Source organism: Marmota flaviventris, chromosome 2, assembly GCF_047511675.1.
Source record: "Marmota flaviventris isolate mMarFla1 chromosome 2, mMarFla1.hap1, whole genome shotgun sequence".
NCBI lineage: Eukaryota > Metazoa > Chordata > Mammalia > Rodentia > Sciuridae > Marmota > Marmota flaviventris.
The window spans coordinates 137,203,529-137,217,021 of NC_092499.1; the positions used below are offsets into that span (position 1 = coordinate 137,203,529).

The 13,493-nt window shown below is 37.5% G+C and overlaps 1 pseudogene; it reads left to right on the forward strand.

Moving 5' to 3' along the window:
* Nucleotides 1-9,510: 9,510 nt before the first annotated feature.
* On the forward strand, nucleotides 9,511-10,397 carry LOC114107971 (high mobility group protein B1-like; annotated as a pseudogene).
* Nucleotides 10,398-13,493: the final 3,096 nt, after the last annotated feature.

The window sequence follows — 13,493 nt, forward strand, 5'->3', positions numbered from 1 at the left end:
CCATGATGAACATAAATGCAAAAATTCTCAATAAAATTCTGGCAAATCACGTATAAAAACATTTTTAAAAGAAAGTGTGCTATGATCAAGTGAGGTTCATCCCAGGGATGCAATGTTGGTTCAACATATGGAAATCAATAAACGGAATTCCTCACATCAACAGACTTAAAGACAGGAATCATATGATCATCTCAGTAGATTCAGAAAAAGCATTTGAGAAAATACAGCACCTCTTCATGTTCAAAACATTAGGAAAGCTAGGGACAGTAGAAACATACCTCAACAATGTAAAAGCTATCTATGCTAAGCTCAAGGCCAGTATCATTTTAAATGGAGAAAAATGGAAAGCATTCCTTCTAAAAACTGGAACAAGACAGGATGCACTCTTTCACCACTTCTATTCAACATAGTCCTTGAAACTCTAGCCAGAAAAATTAGACAGATGAAGGAAATTAAAAGGATACAAATAGGAAAAAGAAGAAGTCAAACTATTATTATTTGCGAGGACATAATTCTATATTGAACTTCTCTATATTGAGTAGTTCCAAAAATTCCATCAGAACACTTCTAGAACTAATAAATGAACTCAGCAAATAGCAGATATAAAATCAATATCCATAAATCAAATACATTTCTATTCATCAGCAATGAATCCATTGAAAGAGAAATTAGGAAAACTGCACCATTCAAAATAGCCTCGAAAATAGTAAAATCCTTGGGAATCAATCTAACAAAAGAGGTGAAAAACCTCTACAATTAAAACTATAGAACACTAAAGAAAGAAATTTTAAAAAGACCTTAGAAGATGGAAAGATCTCCCATGTTCTTGGATAGGCAGAATTAGTATTGTCAAAATGGCCATACTACCAAAAGCGTTATACAGATTTAATGCAATTCCTATGAGAATCCCAATGACATTCTTCATAGAACTAGAAAAAGCAATCATGAAATTCATTTGGAAAAATAAGAGACCCAGAATAGCCAAAGAAATCCTTACCAAGAAGAGTGAAGTAGGAGGCATCACAATACCAGATCTTAAACTCTACTACAGAGCTATTGAACAAAAACAGCATGGTATTAGCACCAAAATAGACATGTAGAACAATGGCACAGAATAGAAGACACAGATACAAACCCACATAAATACAGTTATCTCATTCTAGACAAAACCACCAAAAACATCCACTGGAGAAAAGGTAGTCTCTTTAACAAATGGTGCTGGGAAAACTGGAAATACATATGTACAAAAATGAAATTAAACCTGTATCTCTCACCATGCACAAAACTCAACTCAAAGTGGATCAAAGACTTAGGCACTAATACAGAGACTGTGCACCTCACAGAAGAAAAAGTAGGCCCAAATCTTCATCATGTTGGCATGGGACCCAACTTCCTTAACAAGATTCCTAAAGCACATGAAGTAAAATCAAGAATCAAAAATGGTATGAATTCAATAAACCATAGACTCTGCGTCTAATTGAAGACAAAGTAGGCCCTAATCTTCATCATGTGGGATTAGGCCCCACCTTCCTTAATAAGACTACTGTAGCACAAGAATTAAAACTAAGAATCAATAAATGGGATGGATTCAAACTAAAAAGTTTCTTCTCAGCAAAAGTAATAATCTGTTAGGTGAATAGAGAGCCTACATCTTTGGAGCAAATTTTTGCCCCTCACACATTAGATAGAATACTAATCTCTAGGGTATATAAAGAACTCAAAAAGCTAAACACCAAAAACCAAATAACCCAATCAATAAATGGGCCAAGGACTTGAACAGACACTTCTCAAAAGAGGATACAGAATCAATTAACAAATATATTAAAAAATGTTCATTATCTCTAGCAATTAGAGAAATGCAAATCAAAACTTCTCTTAAGATTTCATCTCATTCCAGTCAGAATGGCAGCTATTATGAAGACAAACAACAGTAAGTGTTAGTGAGGATGTGGGGAAAAAGGTACACTCATACATTGCTGGTGGGACTGAAAATTGGTGCAGCCAATATGGAAAGCAGTATGGAGGTTCCTTGAAAAACTGGGAATGGAACCACCATTTGACCCAGCTATCTCTCTCCTCAGTCTATACCCAAAGGACTTAAAAACAGGATACTACAGGGACACAGCCACATCAATGTTTATAGCAGCACAATTCACAATAGCTAAACTGTGGAACCAACCTAGATGCCCTTCAATAGATGAATGGATTAAAAAATGTGGAATATATACACAATGGAATATTATTCAGCAATAAAAGAAAATAAAACCATGGCATCCATTTGCAGGTAAATGGATGTAGTTGGAGAAGATAATGTTAAGTGAAGTTAGCCAATTCCAAAAAATCAAATGCTCAATGTTTTCTCTGATATAAGATGACTGACTCATAGTGGGGTAGGGAGGGGGAGCATGGGAGGAATAGAGGAACTCTAGATAGGGCAGAGGGGTGGGAGAGGAAGGGAGGGGGCAGGGGGTTAGCAATGATGGTGGAATATGATGGACATCATTATCCAAAGTACATGTATGAAGACATGAATTGGTGTGAACATACTTTATATACAGAGATATGAAAAATAGTGTTCTATGTGTGCAATAAGAATTGTAATGCATTCCACTGTCATGTATTAAAAAATAAAATCAATTAAAAAAACAAAAAAAATGGTATGAATTCAAACCAAAAAGCTTCTTCTCAGCAAAGGAAACAATCAATAATATGAAGAGAGAGACTAAGAACAGGAGAAAATCTTTACTACATGCACCTCAGAGAGAGCACTTATCTCCAGGATATATAAAAAACTCAAAAAACTTAACACCCAAAAAACAAATTACCCAATCAATAAATGGGCTAAGGAACTGAACAGACACTTCTTAGAAGAAGAAACACAATCTATCTACCAATATATGAAAATATGTTCATCATCTCTAGTAATTAGAGAAATGCAAATCAAAGCTACTCTAAGGTTTTATCTTACTCCAGTAAGAGTGGAAATTATCAAGAATACAAGCAATAATAAGTGTTTGTGATGTAGGGAAGTAGGTGTACTCATACATTGCTGGTGGGACTGCAAATTTTTGCAACCACCATGGAAAGCAGTATGGAGATTTCTCAGAAAACTTGGAATGGAAACTTCATTTGACCCAGCTATCCCACTCCTCTGTTTATACCCAAAGCATACTACAGTGATGCAGCCACATTGATATTTATGTCAGCTCAATTCACAATAGCTAAACTATGGAAACAACCTAGATGCCCTTCAACAGATGAATGGATAAAGAAATGTGGTATATCTATGAAATGGAATTTTACTCAACCTTAAAGAAGAATGAAATTATGGTATTTTCAGGTAAATGGATGAAACTGGAGAATATCATGCTAAGTGAAATAAGCCAAACCCAAAGAAACAAAAGCCAAATGTTTTCTCTGATAAGTGGATGTTGATCCATAATGTGGGTGAAGAGGGAAAAATGAATAAACTTTGGATTATACAGAGGGGATTTAAATGAGGTGAGGGATTGTTGGGATGGGAAGGCAGGTGGAATGAAATGGTTATTATTACTCTACATACATGTATGAGTACTTGACTGATGTGACTCTGCAGCATGTACAGCCACAGAAATGAAAAGTTGTGCTCCATTTGTATACAATGTGTCAAAATGCATTCTAGTGTCATATAACCAATTAGAACAATTTTTAAAAAATATTTATTTTTTAGTTATAGTTGGACACAATACCTTTATTTCACTTATTTATTTTTATGTGGTGCTGAGGAGCGAACCCAGGGCCTCGTGCATGCAAGGCGAGTGCTCTACTGCTGAGCCACAACCCCAGCCCCTAGAACAATTTTTTTTAAAAAGCAACAAATAAAATGGTTAACATGGTATATTTTATGTTATGTGTATTTTACAAATTAAAAAATAATAATACTATTTTCCTGGTGTAGACAGTAGTTGCCAAGATTCCCAACTCCCTTGATATGTATCTTGCCCAGAATGCAAGACCACTTAGTAAACAGAGACAAATAATAAAAATAACAGCACACACACCAAAAAAATAAATAAAAAAGCAAGGTAATGATAAACACAAAATTTAGAGTGGCAGTTACTTTTAGTTGGGAGAGGGAGGGCTTGGGGAAAGTGAGGAGCCATAGATAGTTATTTGCAATTTTCTAGATGGTGGTAGGTTAATAAGAGTTCCATATAGAAACAAATACATACACAAATGTGTACATACATGAGTCAAAATAAATAAAATTAAAACAATAGATTAAAAATAATAATGTATTCTTAACTAGGTATTACAATCTAAGTACAAACATTTGAGGCCCCAAAAGTAAAAATTATTTTTAAAGTTCACCATAAATAAAGAGACTATGCGTGGCCAAGGACTTATTAACTATTATTAGTTCTTACAGTCTTCATATGTGTGTGGGTGCATGCTGAAATTAGAATACACAACCTTCTCCTTCTTACCTTTTTCATCCAATAACAAATCAATAACAATTTCGATGTCATTAAATATTCTTTATTCTTTTAACAGTCTTTAAAATACTGGTATAATATTCTATTGTATAGATTTACCCTCTTTTATTTAAATAGTTGACTCTTTAGAATTTAAACTGTTGCTGTCATTTCCCTGATATAGATATACTAGAATAAATATCCTCAGAGCTTAATATTTGTACCTGTCTGTGGTTCTTTCCTGTGAGGGCATTCACAGACATGGAATGATTGAAGCAAGGATCTACCAAAACAGTTAAAGGCCTTTGATATCAAAATAGTCAAATGATCCTCAAGCAAGGTTTACTATTGCTCATTTCCATAAATAAGATATACAAATAGTAAAAAAAAAAAAAAAGTCTTTTTTTATATCCTCATCAACCATGAGCTTTATGAGTTTTTATTTTTTTTATTTTTTTGTCTTGAATAATGTTTTTTTCCCATTCTTTTATTTTATTTTTTTTTAATTTTTTATTGTTGGCTGTTCAAAACATTACATAGTTCTTGATATATCATATTTCACACTTTGATTCAAGTGGGTTATGAGCTCCCATTTTTACCCCATATACAGATTGCAGAATCACATCAGTTACACATCCATTGATTTACATATTGCCATACTAGTGTCTGTTGTGTTCTGCTGCCTTTCCTATCCTCTACTATCCCCCCTCCCCTCCCCTCTTCTCTCTCTGCCCCCTCTACTGACATTCATTTGTCCCCCTTGTATTATTTTTCCCTTTCCCCTCACTTCCTCTTGTATGTACTTTTGTATAACTCTGAGGGTCTCCTTCCATTTCCATGCAATTTCCCTTCTCTCTCCCTTTCCCTCCCACCTCTCATCCCTGTTTAATGTTAATCTTCTTCTCATGCTCTTCGACCCTACTCTGTTCTTAGTTACTCTCCTTATATCAAAGAAGACATTTGGCATTTGTTTTTTAGGGATTGGCTAGCTTCACTTAGCATAATCTGCTCTAATGCCATCCATTTCCCTGTAAATTCTATGATTTTGTCATTTTTTAATGCAGAGTAATACTCCATTGTGTATAAATGCCACATTTTTTTTATCCATTCATCTATTGAAGGGCATCTAGGTTGGTTCCACAGTCTTGCTATTGTGAATTGTGCTGCTATGAACATCGATGTAGCATGCTCTTTTTAGGTCTTTAGGGAATAGACCGAGAAGGGGAATAGCTGGGTCAAATGGTGGCTCCATTCCCAGCTTTCCAAGAAATCTCCATACTGCTTTCCAAATTGGCTGCACCAATTTGCAGTCCCACCAGCAATGTACAAGTGTACCCTTTTCCCCACATCCTCGCCAGCACTTGTTGTTGTTTGACTTCATAATGGCTGCCAATCTAACTGGAGTGAGATGGTATCTTAGGGTGGTTTTGATTTGCATTTCTCTGACTGCTAGAGATGGTGAGCATTTTTTCATGTACTTGTTGATTGATTGTATGTCCTCCTCTGAGAAGTGTCTGTTCAGGTCCTTGGCCCATTTGTTGATTGGGTTGTTTGTTCTCTTATTGTCTAATTTTTTGAGTTCTTTGTATACTCTGGATATTAGGGCTCTATCTGAAGTGTGAGGAGTAAAGATTTGTTCCCAGGATGTAGGCTCTCTATTTACCTCTCTTATTGTTTCTTTTGCTGAGAAAAAACTTTTTAGTTTGAGTAAGTCCCATTTGTTGATTCTAGTTATTAACTTTTGTGCTATGGGTGTCCTATTGAGGAATTTGGAGCCCGACCCCACAGTATGTAGATCGTAGCCACCTTTTTCTTCTATCAGACGGCGTGTCTCTGATTTGATATCAAGCTCCTTGATCCATTTTGAATTAACTTTTGTGCATGGCGAGAGAAAGGGATTCAGTTTCATTTTGTTGCATATGGATTTCCAGTTTTCCCAGCACCATTTGTTGAAGATGCTATCCTTCCTCCATTGCATGCTTTTAGCCCCTTTATCAAATATAAGGTAGTTGTAGTTTTGTGGATTGGTTTCTGTGTCCTCTATTCTGTACCAGCTTTATGAGTTTTTAAATCCTTCTTAAAAACTTCTTTCCTTGATGTTTTAATTTGCATTTCTCTGATTACAACTGAGATTGAATATTAAGATGTTTTCACAGTTTAAAAAATTAACTAGTTTTTAATTGAAAAAGTAATTCAGGCACATGGTAAAAATATCAAACAGCATTTAAAAAACTATGTCACAAAACATAAATCTCTTTCGTACTCAGTCTCCCTGGGGCAGCCACCATCATCAGCCTTATATTTCTTTCCAAATATATTATGTATATAAACAAGCACAAATGCAAGAAGAAATGAATTTATGTGTGTCTGTTACGCCCCTTTTTTGCACACTGAGAACATGTTTCTAGAACCAAATGCAAATTCCAAGCCTGCCTATCTCTCAGACCTGATCTGTACTGCTCTGCCCCTCCTGTCAGTCACTGTCTTCAGCTTATGCCATTACTGGACCCCTCAGTACTTAAAAGTACTCTTTAAGGCAGTTTTTTCCTGCCTCTGGGACCTTGTGCCTGCTGCCTCAACTCAGATGGCGCCTTAGAGAAGTCCCCCTTGACCACCTGTTCTAAAACAGCGCCACCCCCAGCACCTAATCTCTCACAGTCCTGAGCTTTAGTTGAATTTCCTTCATAGCACTGATCCCCCTACCCCCATCTGAAATTATCTCATTTCTGGGTTATTTAACTTGTTCATCATTTTTCTACTCTACCAGAATGTCGGCTTGAATCTGACCTGTTTGGTTCACCTCTGTATCTCCAGCACCTAGGACAGTTCCTGGCAGAGGGGAAGTTCTTAATATTTCAAAGACTGACTGCTAGGTATCCTATACTGTGCTTGCCTTTTTTTTTTCACTTAACAATAATAGAAATATTTTAATATTGTGCATACACACAGAAGCATATGTTATGTGTATATCTGCTTCATTCATTTTTTTACAGCTCCATAGTATTTATTTGAACTATTATTTCATAATGTATTTAGCCAGCTCCCCTTGCATGGATATTTAGATTGTTTTTAGAGTTTTGCTATTTCAAACAATGCTCACATACATATGTCTTCACACACATATATTTCTTATCCTAGAAATAGGATTGATGAAGTCAGTCTTAGTGGAGCATACTCTCTAATCCCAGGTATTCCAAAATTTGAGGCAGGAGGATTGCAAGTTCAAGGCTAAAATCTCAGCAACTTACCAAGACTCTGTTTCAAAATAAAATTTTAAAAGGGTTGGGTTGTAGTTCAGAGGTAGAGCATCCCTGGGTTCAATCTCCAGTACAAAAACTAAACAAAACAAAACAATAAACAACAACAACATAGAATTGCTGAGTCAAAAGACATGTGTGTTAATGATTTTAACATATTGTCAAGTGTCCCTTAAAAAAATCCACATCAATTCACACATGAATTTTTCCCCAAAATGCATATAAGTGTTTATTTATTTAAGGTGTAGTCAAATATGTATTAGTAAATGTTTTGATCTTTACCAGCAGGGGTGGAGAATGGCTGAAAGTCAAAATCTGCTTTCACAGAAAAACTGAATAACTGGTTTGTAAATCATGTTAAAAGATCTCAGCCTCATTCATAATTAAAGGTATACAAATTAAAATCATGGGGTGAGATTTAGCACATTTTAGTACGTTGACAAGCCATTTAAATCGAGAATAGTGCTTCCTCCCTGCCACCATCACCCCTTCTCATGCTATTGACACGTGAGTACAGAAACATTAAAATTCATGGAATAAAATTTGTCAGTTTTTTTTTATAGCTGAGCTTTTTAAATTTTTTGTTTGTTTGTTTAGAAAGGCTATCCTACACTTAGATTAGTTAACTAGTTTTCTCCATGTTTTTTCCTAGTACATTCACAGTACTTTTACATTTTTATCTTTAAGGGAGTTCACTGTCCTGACACTTACTGGGCCAACTGAAAAAGAACTGGGTGAAAACTCCATTAAGTGCTTGAGTTCTATAAGCTGCTGCTGCTTCTTCCTCTTCCTCTGCTTCTTCTTTCTGGCACTAGGAATTGAACCCAGGGTTGCTCTACCACTGAGCCATATCCCCAGCCCTTTTTATGTTTTATTTTGAGACAGAGTCTCCCTAAATTGCCAAGGCTGACCTCAAACTTGCAATCCTCCTGCCTCAGCCTCCTGAGTAACTAGGATTACAGGTGTGCACTACTGTGCCTGGCTCCACAAATACCATGATAGCATTGTAGGTCTCCTCATTGCCCACTTCCCCAACTTAAGAACCATATTTAACAATCCTGTAAAATTCTGAGTAGTCTCTTTGCCCTAGTGCACAGTTATTCAGACAAGTGGCCACTGATACTCTGGGAGAAAGATGACCAGCATACTACTTAAGATGGTGTTCCTCAAGGAAGCCCAGCCTCTCCTCCAGCTAATAGACTCTGATCAATCCAAAAATTTATTCAGGGTAGTAAATGAAGTAGGTACTAGAATTTTCCTTTTCAGAGAGAATAAGTCTTTTGCCCCTTAGTGCTAGATTGTTTTTTTTTTTTTTTTTAACACAAATCAAGCATCACCCTTATGGGCTGTCAATCCACATTGACACTATCAAACCACAAAGCTTTCCAAGGCATCCTAACTGCCTGCACTGTCCTTGCAGCCCCTTCCAGTAATTACATCTACCTGGCCTGGCAGGGAAGGGCTCCATAAATGGCCTCTGCCATCCCAAGTATCTAATACACTTTTACTTGGGCGTCTGGTTCATTGGCAGTGTCTACTCCTATCAGCCCTACAGGGCATTTCAAAAATACTTACCTTATTTTTTCTAGGCCTGCCTGGAAAGGTCATATGGTGGGGTCTTAGGTCTTACCTAGTAGATGCACTCTAATGTTCCTCTCTCCTTGAATCTTGTGACCTCTTTCTTAGAACTGTGTCAGGGAAGCTCTGGCATCTCCATCCCATTGTCATGTGCAAGTTTCACACTCAAGATTTCACGTTCAAGTTTCTCAAGGTACAAGGTTTTGAGGCTCACCTACCCCATGCCCCTGACCCAAGCTCCACCTTTTTCCTGGTGGGCCTTGAATGGGACACGAGAGCTACCAGGACTGCACTTCCAGCCGCCATTGGTAGCTCCGTCACTTTTACAATCAGTTGCTGAGCTTAATTTTAGCAGTTGACCTTGAAACTTTAAGACATAAGAATGTTTTTAAAAACTGTAAAAAGCGACAGCCATTGCATTAGGTTGAGTTCCACAGAGACAGCAGAGACAGGAGCAAGTGAGAGGCGGACCCGCACTGGGCGACTCTGTGCCTCGCTGAGAAAAAAATAACTAAACATGGAGATCCTAAGAAGCTGAGAGGCAAAATGTCATCATATGCATTCTTTGTGCAAACTTGCCGGGAGGAGCACAGAAGAAGCACACAGATGCTTCAGTCAACTTCTCAGTTTTCTAAGAAGTGCTCAGAGAGGTGGAAGACCGTGTCTGCTAAAGAGAAAGGAAAATTTGAAGACTTGGGAAAGGTGAACAAGGCCCGTTATGAAAGAGAAATGAAAACCTATATCCCTCCAAAGGGGAAACAAACAGGAAGTTCAAGGATCCCAATGCACCCAAGAGGCCTCCTTCGGCCTTCTTCTTGTTCTGTTCTGAGTATTGCCCCCACATCAAGGGAGAACACCCTGGCCTATCCATTGGTGATGCTGCAAAGAAACGGGGTGAGATGTGGAATCACACTGCTGCAGGTGACAAGCAGCCTTCGAAAACAAAACTGCCCCACTGAAGAAAAAATCCAAAAAGGGTATTGCTGCCTACCGAGCTAAAGGAAAACCTGATGCAGCAAGAAAGGGAGCTGTCAAGGCTGAAGAAAGCAAGAAAAAGAAGGAAGAGGAGGAAGAGGAGGAAGATGAAGAAGATGATGAGGATGAATAAGTTGGTTCTAGCGCAGTTTTTTTTTCTATAAAACATTTAACCCTCCTGTACACAACTTACTCCTTTTAAAGAAAAAAAATTGAAATGCAAGGCTGTGTAAGATTTGTTTTTAAACTGTACAATGTCATTTTTTTTTTTTGTATAGATAACACACTACTGAATGCATCTTTAGATAGCTCTGTCCTGGTGGTATTTTCACTCACCACTAACCTTGCCTGGTACAGGATGGGGGTTGTAAATTGGCTTGGAAATTTAAAACAAGTTCTTGTTGGTGCCCAGCACAAATTAGTTATATATGGGCACAGTAGTTTTTCATCTTCAGTTGTCTCTGATGCAGCTTATATGAGATAATTGTTCTTCTTTTAACTGAATATCACTCTGTAATTGCAAAAAAAAAGTTTCAATCGTTGATATTCTAAATGCTTCTAAGTAAATACAATTTTTTTTTATCTAAAAAAACCTGCAAACAGCAAGGTGCGGTGGTGCATACCTATAATCTTAGTAGCTCAGAAGACTGAGGCAGGAGTATCTTGAGTTCAAAGCCAACCTCAGCAAAAGCCAGGCACTAAGCAACTCAGTGAGACCCTGTCTCTCCAATAAAATACAAAATAAGGCTGGAGATGTGGCTCCACCCCCCAAAAAAGCTGGCCTTGGGGCTGGGGTTGTGACTCAGTGGTAGAGCCTTTGTCTAGCATGTGTGAGGCACGGGGGTTCCATTCTCAGCACCACATATAAATAAAAATAAAGGTCCATTGACAACTAAAAAATATATATTTTTTAAAAAAGTTGGCCTACTCTATATTTCTTCTAATGATCATTGCCCCCATATCAGACAAGTGCCACAGGCACTCCATTTTCCAGCCCAATTTCACCTTCCACCTACACCTCACCCCAACTAGCCAGAGGTGACAACCTTAGTAATTTTGATGCTACTTTATGCCAAGAGTGATCAGCACTCACTCACCATTAGTTAGAGTGCCCCTATTCCATCAAAACAGAAAGCAATTCAGTTTCACAATCCTGTCCTAGGAGTCTTTTTTCTAGCAACACTCTTGGGACCATCTGTCTCAGGGGTAAAGTGACCAAGAAGTGAGGCGTGGAGTGTTGTTTCTATGTGAAGTCAGTGGATGGTAAAGCCACATTGGTCACTACAGAGAGGCCAGGACAGACCTGCAGAAATGTGACACTTAGAGGCACAGAAGATGTCCAATTGAAAGGCATATTATAGATTTTCTTTCCAAACAAGGTTTATTTCATTTGCCTTTATTGATGTGGCATGATGAATAGGTTTGGTTCTCCTTCTGGCATCTTATTTTATGTCATGCTTTCTCTCTCGAGTGCTTCCTTTGTTTTGTATCTTTTACTCTGTGGTGTGGATGTGTATATTCTGCAGGCTGTTTCACTGCATTGATGGCAATTTAGCAAGCTGTTTCTTCTGGAACCACCAGACTTTGTCAAGACAAGATGTGTCAGATATGTTAAGATGTGATCTGATGCATGAAACCTACAAATCCACACACAAATGCTCTTCTTGTTTGCTTTATTGTTTTCTGTGTTCCCTCCACAGGAATCCTGATGAATTTTATTTTGCCCAATGACCAGAGAAAGGGAAACAGAAAGGTTGGTGTGCTTGTAATTACATACACCACTTTAATGAGAGCATTCCTGAGAGAATTTTGATTTGGACTAGGGTTAATGAGAAACATATCCTTCACTTACAGTTTCACCTGTCTAGTGACTGGAATAAATTTCTACATACCAGCTTCTGGCTCTTTATATTTCACATCTTGTTTCTTCTTTATTACCCACAAAGTCTCAGTGCTGGGCACTGTAGGGCACGTTTCTACTGTGATGAATCACCTTTTTTGTGCCCTGTACCAGGTAAGGCATCTCAGAGCGGGGTAGTGAATCCCTACACTAAGATGGCTGGCAATCTTCCACTAAGGTGGAAAGACTACAGACCACATGAACTGATTCCATTGAACCCACACTAAACACATCCACATCAATGTCCCCTCACTTAGATCTCATTCCCCCATCAACCTACATGAGGCAAAGGAGAATTCTGGGCAAAAAGAGATGGTGATCTTAACTGATTGATGTGAAACTACCTTATATATGAAAATTTTACAAAAGCACATGCTGATGTGACCCTATTGTAAGGTTCATCCATTGCTGTTCTCAAAAGAGGTCCATGGTGGGTCCATGCATTACATGCATGTAATTTCAGCAACTTGGGAGGCTGCAGCAGGAGAATCAAAAGTTCAAGGCCAGTCTGGGCAGTTTAGTGAGACCCTGTCTCAAAATTGAAAAATAAAACAAGATGTAACTCAGTGGTAAAGTGCATATGAGATGTGAGTTTAATCCCCAGTACCACCACCACCAAAAACAAAACAAAACAAAAAAAACATGGACTGAGGGATTGGAGGTTTAAATCTTTCCACCTATAAATCTGCTTCTGCTAATAATATAAAAAGACAAAATTGTAAAAGAAAGTGTGATGATGGCAAAAATCACAGCAAGTGGTGTCAATTAGCAGCAAGATTCAAATGTTATATAGTATTAACTTTAGATAACTTTATAATTTTCTCCATGGTGTACCTCTTGGTTTATTATTATTATTATCATCATCATCATCTGGGAATTGAACTCAGGAGTGCTCTACCATTAAGTCACATCCTTGATCTTATTTATTTATTCATTTATTTTTGATATTGGGGACCTAGGGGCATTTAACCACTGAACTTCATCCCAGCCTTTTTATTTTTCATTTTGAGATAGGGTCTTGCTAAATTGTTGAGGCTGACCTTGAATTTTTGATCCTCCTGTCTTAGCCTCCTGAATCACTGGGATTACAGGTGGGTACCTCCATGCCTGGTGCAATGGTTTATAATTTAGCAGAAAGACATTTATAAATGTAAATTATCTAAAGAAAATCCATCAAAGTTCTGGATTGTTTCCCTCAAAACAATCAATTTAAGAAAATAAATATCAAAAACTTTAAAAAAGTTTTTTTCTTGTTCTATTAGGTTCCTCTGCCTTGCTGATGCCTGGTCTGTAGATTGTGTTAATGGGGTGAATTTGTAGAGCCTAATA